This window comes from Panthera uncia, chromosome X, assembly GCF_023721935.1.
Source record: "Panthera uncia isolate 11264 chromosome X, Puncia_PCG_1.0, whole genome shotgun sequence".
In the NCBI taxonomy this organism is placed as follows: domain Eukaryota; kingdom Metazoa; phylum Chordata; class Mammalia; order Carnivora; family Felidae; genus Panthera; species Panthera uncia.
The window spans coordinates 90,137,574-90,143,573 of record NC_064817.1 but is presented as its reverse complement, the minus strand read 5'-3'; the positions used below and the strand labels follow the sequence as shown (position 1 = coordinate 90,143,573).

General features: G+C 43.4%; 1 protein-coding gene across 4 annotated transcripts in view; it reads left to right on the top strand.

Moving 5' to 3' along the window:
• Window positions 1-6,000, top strand: part of IL13RA2 (interleukin 13 receptor subunit alpha 2) — a 39,268-nt gene that overhangs the window by 11,281 nt on the left and 21,987 nt on the right. The window lies entirely within an intron of this gene.

The following is a 6,000-nucleotide window of genomic DNA, read 5'->3' as shown; positions in this document are numbered from 1 at the left end:
GGGGGGCGCCGGGGTGGCTCAGTCGGTTGAGCATCCGACTTCGGCTCGGGTCATGATCTCACTGTGAGTTCGAGCCCCGTATGGGACTCTGTGCTGTCAGCTCAGAGCCTGGAGCCTGCTTCGGATTCTGTGTCTCCCTCTCTCTGTCCCTCCCCCACTCACTCTCTGTCTCTCAAAAAATGAATAAACGTTAAAAAAAATGTAATGAAAAGGTCCATTCTTTTTATTTTATTTTTTTATTTTATTTGTTTGCTATTTATTTGTTTGTTTGAGACAGAGAACGAGAGAGAGAGAGAGAGAGAGAGAGAGAGAGAGAGAGAGAACCTTAAGCAGGCTCCACACTCCACACAGAGCCCGACACAGGGCTTGATCTCCTAACTATGACCTCAGATCCTGACCTAAACCAAAATCAAGAGTCAGACACTTAGCAGACTGAACCACCCAGGCGCTCCAAGGACCATCCTTTCTAAAGGCATGACCCAGAGATTGGAGATAACACTTCCGTTTATATCTTTTGGGTCAGAACTTAAGCACATGTCATGTAGCTGAAAAGATGTTCAGGAATGTTGGTCTTCGTTTTGTGTAGACACAAACTGCGTTAAAAATTCTCTGTGCTCTGCCTGTTTATCCCTCTCCCTCACTCCAACCCCTGGCAACCTTTGGTCATTTTATTATCTTCATGCTTTTGTCTTTTCCAGAATGTCATATAGCTGGAAGCATATAGTATGTAGCCTTTTCAGATTGGCTTCTTTCACTAGGTAATAGGTGTTTAAAGCTCCTCCATGTCTTTTTAAAAAAAATTTTTTTAATGTTTATTCATTTTTGAGAGAGAGAGAGAGAGAGAGACAGAGTGTTAGTGGGGGAGGGGCAGAAAGAGGAGGTAGGCTCCAGGTTCCTAGCTGTCAGCACAGAGCACGATGCGGGACTCGAACCCACGAACCACGAGATCATGACCCGAACTGAACTCAAGAGTCAGATACTTAACCAACTGAGCCACCCAAGAGCCCCCCCTCCATGTCTTTTCATGGCTTGATAACTCATTTCTTTTTAGCACTGAATAATATTCCATTGTCTGTCTGGATGTACTATAATTTATGTATCTATTCACCTCCTGAAAGACATCTTGGGTTGCTTCCAAGTGTTGGCAATCATGAATGAAACTGCTAAACACATCCACGCTCGGATTTTTGTGTAGACGTAGCTTTTGACTTCTTTGGGTAAATACCAACAAGCACCATTGCTAGGTGGTATAGTAAGAATATATTTAGCTTTGAAGAATTCACCACACTGTCTTCCAAAGTGGCTGTACTCTTTCGCATTCCCACCAGCGATGAATGATCGTTCCTGTCGCTTCACATCCCCTTTATCATTTGTTGGTGGTGGAGTTCCAGATTTTGGCCACTCTACTCGGTGTGTAGTGAGTAACTGTGTTTCTGACTGCTCCTTGAGTAGGCTCGAGTGTAGGGAACAGTGCGTTTTGCTTGTTTTCGTATCTGTAGCCTTGAGTGCAAAATGGATGCTCAGGAAATGTCTGGGAAATGAAGATCTGGATGGATGCCTATGACCGTGTCAGCATCCATACAGCCATCAGACAGATTAGAAAAATAGAGACTCGGAGATTCCATTTTGATGAGAAGACTCTAAAGTCACTTAGGAAACATGGTCTAACCCAGGTTCAAAAGCAGCTATCGAAAACAGTGAGAGGGGCGCCTGAGTGGGTCCGTCAGGTAAGCGTCTGACTCTTGATTTCGGCTCAAGTCATGATCTCATGGTTTGTGAGTTTGAGCCCCGTGTCCGGCTCGGCACTGACAGCGTGGAGCCTGCTTGAGATTCTCTCTCTCTGCCCCTCCTCCACTCACGCTCTCTCTGTCTCAAAATGAAGAGCAAAGCAAAACAAAACAAAAAAACAGTGAGAAAGTGGGTAGGTAGGTAGATCTATCACTTAGGATTATGAAGTGGATTTAGTTAGAGCTTTTAAGCAGATGATTATAAAGAACCAGTTGTCTTAAAATAGGAAATTCATTTTTAGGAAGGGCAATAACTCCACTGGAAAACAATCTCTGCCTGCATACAAGTACAAAAATAACTCTTTTTGTCACATATGCAGTTAAAAAAATTTTTTAACGTTTTTTCATTTTTGAGAGAGAGAGAGAGAGAGAGAGAGAGAGAGGGAGACATGGAGCATGAGTGGGAGAGGGGCAGAGAGAGAGGGAAAAACAGAATCTGAAGCAGGCTCGAGGCTCTGAGCTGTCAGCACAGAGTCTGACCCGGGGCTCAAACTCACAGACCAAGAGATCATGACCTGAGCCACAGTCTGAAGCTTAACCAACTGAGCCACCCAGTTGCCCCTGTCATAAGCACTTTTAAAAAGTAAGCTTACAAGGTTCCAAAACTGGTTTAATCTTCAAGTGACCAGGGGAAGTATTATTCTGAAGCTGAAGAGCTAATGAAAGTGTATTAAGAAGAGAGAATGTTCCGGCGTTTTAAAAATGAAAGGCAGGAAAAATAAAAGAAGAAAAAAACAGAGAGGGAGGCAAACCATAAGAGACTCTTAACTATAGAGAACAAACTGAGGGTTGATGGAGGGGAGGTGGGTGGGGGGATGGGCTAGATGGGGGATGGGCATTAAGGAGGGTACTTGTTGGGATGAGCACTGGGTGTCCTAGGTAAGTGATGAATCACTACAGTCTCCTGAAACCCAATATTACATTATATGTTAGCTACCTTGAATTTAAGTAAAAATTTGGGGAAAAAAAATGGAGCACCTGTGTCCCTTTATAGCCAACTCCTCAGCAGAGTTATCTATACTCATGGTTTCCATTTGCCCATCTATCCTTTTGTGAACCCACTTTAATCTGAGATTTGCTCCAGATACTCCAATTTTTCCTTTATCCGGGTCCCCAGTTATTTCCCATTTTCCCAATCGATTAGACCATTCTCAGGCCTCATCTTATTTGTCCTGTCAGCAGCTTTTGACATTGTCTATCACTCTCTCCTTGAACCCTTTTCTTTACATGGTTTCTGGGGCACCAAAAACTCTAGAGGTTTTCCTCTTGCCTCCCTGGCCTCGCCTTAGTCTCCCTTGTTGGTATATCCTCATTGTTTGACCTCTGTGGATTAGAGTGTCCCAGATCTCAGGCCTTGGTTCTCTTTTCTTTATTTCATCTACTTTATAGTATACCCTAGAGGACTTCAATTGTTCATGTGGCTTTAATACTATCTATATACTGGTGACTGTCAAATATATATCTGTAGCTCTGGTCTTTCCCTGAGTTTCCAGAGTCAAATGTCCAACCGCCTATTCATCTTCTCCCCTTGGGTGTTGAGTTAGGCAGCTTAAACTGAACCATCCAAAGCTGAACTCTTGTCCATCATCCCCAGGCCCCATCAACGATGATCCCGTTGCCCATGACAAAAATAGAGGCATCGTCCTCCGATACTCTACACTCAGTCCATCGGTAGATCCCATCAGGGTCCCCACTGCTTTCAGCTTGATCCATGTCACCGTCAGCTCTAACCTGCATTATTGCTCCTACCTCTTCCTTCCGTACAGAGCAGCCTGTGAAAATGTAAGTTACATCACGTCACCATGCTCACGACTGTGCAACTGCCTCCCCCTTTCCTAAAATAAATGGGAAATGCGGGACCATGGTCTGCCTATCTTTATGAGATCATGTAACCTTTTCTCTTTTCTGTCCTACTGGGCTTGCTATTTCTAGAACTGCGAAGCTGATTCCCACCTCAGGGCTTTCGATTGTGCTATTCCTTCCGCCTGGAAGATTCTTCTCCTGTGTCTTTACCTGATTCATTTCCTCACTTCATGGAAGTCCTTCATGCCACTTTTTCAGAGAGGCATTCCCTGACCATCCTATTTAAAAGGAGTCCTCATTGGGGCGCCTGGGTGGCTCAGTCAGTTAAGCGTCCGACTTCAGCTCAGGTCATGACCTCACAGTCTGTGAGTTCGAGCCCCGCGTCGGGCTCCGCGCTGACAGCTCGGAGCCTGGAGCCTGCTTCCGATTCTGTGTCTCCCTCTCTCTCTCTGCCCCTCCCCTGCTCACACTCTGTCTCTCTCTCTCAAAAATAAATAAACATTAAAAAAAATAAAAGGAGTCCTCATTACTCTCTTTCAAATTATCCTGCTTTATTTTTCTTGATAGAAATTATAACGATCTGTTTATCGTCTGTCTCCCACACCAGAAAGTTAGTTCCAAAAGGGCAGGTGTTTTTGTCTTATTCCCTGTTGTATCCCTCATGCCTGGAAGATTGCCTGGCATGTGGTAGGCTTCCAAAACTAATTCGTAAATAATGAATACACAATAGAAATATTTATATGTTTTCGTTAACATTCTTTTCTATAATTAATATCGTATAATATCGTATTTTCATGTATTTACAATTGAAGCCTCATGAACATGAAGGAACATACTGGTAGAATAATCTTGAAGTCATATAAAACCTGCTATGATTGTACAATTGTACATTTTGTATTCTGTTTTTACTTAATTCGAGGGGGTGGGGCACCCTCTATTATTTACTTTTGAAATTGTTACGCGAAGTGAGTGTTTTGAGTACACAGTGTTTGCTTGCTGACACGTATTTGGGAGCATCTGGGAACGAGAAGGGTGTTGAACAAAAGAGATTGTTTTCCTAGTTCCAGAGAAGTGGTGCCTTTCAAGATAACTGCATTGCTCTACAGTGTGACTTCACTTGAATAGCATGTAAGGTATATTTCATAATAGCAATTTGTCCAGTTCTAAAAAGTGGATGAAGTGGGGGGGTTTTTTAAAGGGTTGCAAAAGCCTATTGGCGGTTTGTTGGGTGGGATTATGAACTAATAAAGCTCTGATCAGCTCAGATGAGGGACTAATTCTGAAATATGTAAACTGCTTCATGAATTAACACTGTGAACCTGGCAGTTGCCGTTGTAGCTCAAAACCGAATTCACTGGTTTTGAGAGTGCTTTAGGAAACTTGTTAGCTGGATGAACTCAGGACGTCTTATAGGAAACCATCTAAAAAAAGAACGGGGTGGGGGGGATCCCTGGGTGGCTCCGTTGATTAAGTGTCTGACTTTGGCTCGGGTCATGATCTCAAGGTCCGTGGGTTCGAGCCCCGCGTCGGGCTCTGTGCTGACAGCTCAGCCTGGAGCCTGCTTCCGATTCTGCGTCTCCCTCTGTCTCTGCCCCTCCCCCAACTCACGCTCAGTCTCTTTCTCTCTCTCTCTCTCTCTCTCAAAAATAAATAAACATTGAAAAAAATGTAAAAGAAAAATGAGGGAGTAAGATGACTGACCTATGTTTTACAAGATTCATTGAACATATTTCATAAATATCAATATGCAATGTCATGTTATACAGAACCAGTTGTTAAAGTGATATTTGTTGAAGAGAGATCCTACCTCTCCTTCCTTGGTCTACAGTGATTGTTGTCATTCAGCATGTGTCTAACGTTTCTGTGTGTTTCTGTGGGAAATGAATCACACTTGACGAGTGGCAAGCACGATGAATCTGTCTGAAGAACAGATTATTTGCTAGTTATTATCTAAATCAGATTTGACTCACCACTCGTTCCTATGTGACTGTACTGTTACCGAGCCGTGTATTTGTATTGATCTCAGCGTGTTGTCAGGCCTCGGGGTCTGGTGGGTTCCAGAGGTGCTGATTATGATGCTGAGTCATGGCCATATGCCAGAAGCTATGAATAGACCTTTGTACATGTTGGATAGTCTCCCTGACACAAGATTCGTTATTCAGGAAGCTAGTGCTTTTGAGTCACATCCTGAAACCATGGATGGATACACAGCGGATTAACTGATATGAGAGGAAATTGGTCCCTCCACGTTTCCATTTTTCTCTCCTCAAGCTCTACTTCTCTAGAGATGTTGCCATTTTCTTTTTTCTCCCAGCCCTATTCTTACTGCCCTGGCTGTTTCTCTAGACACTTTAAATAATGTGAATGGAAGGTTTCAAGTTTTATAACGCTGATTTTTTTCAGTCTGACG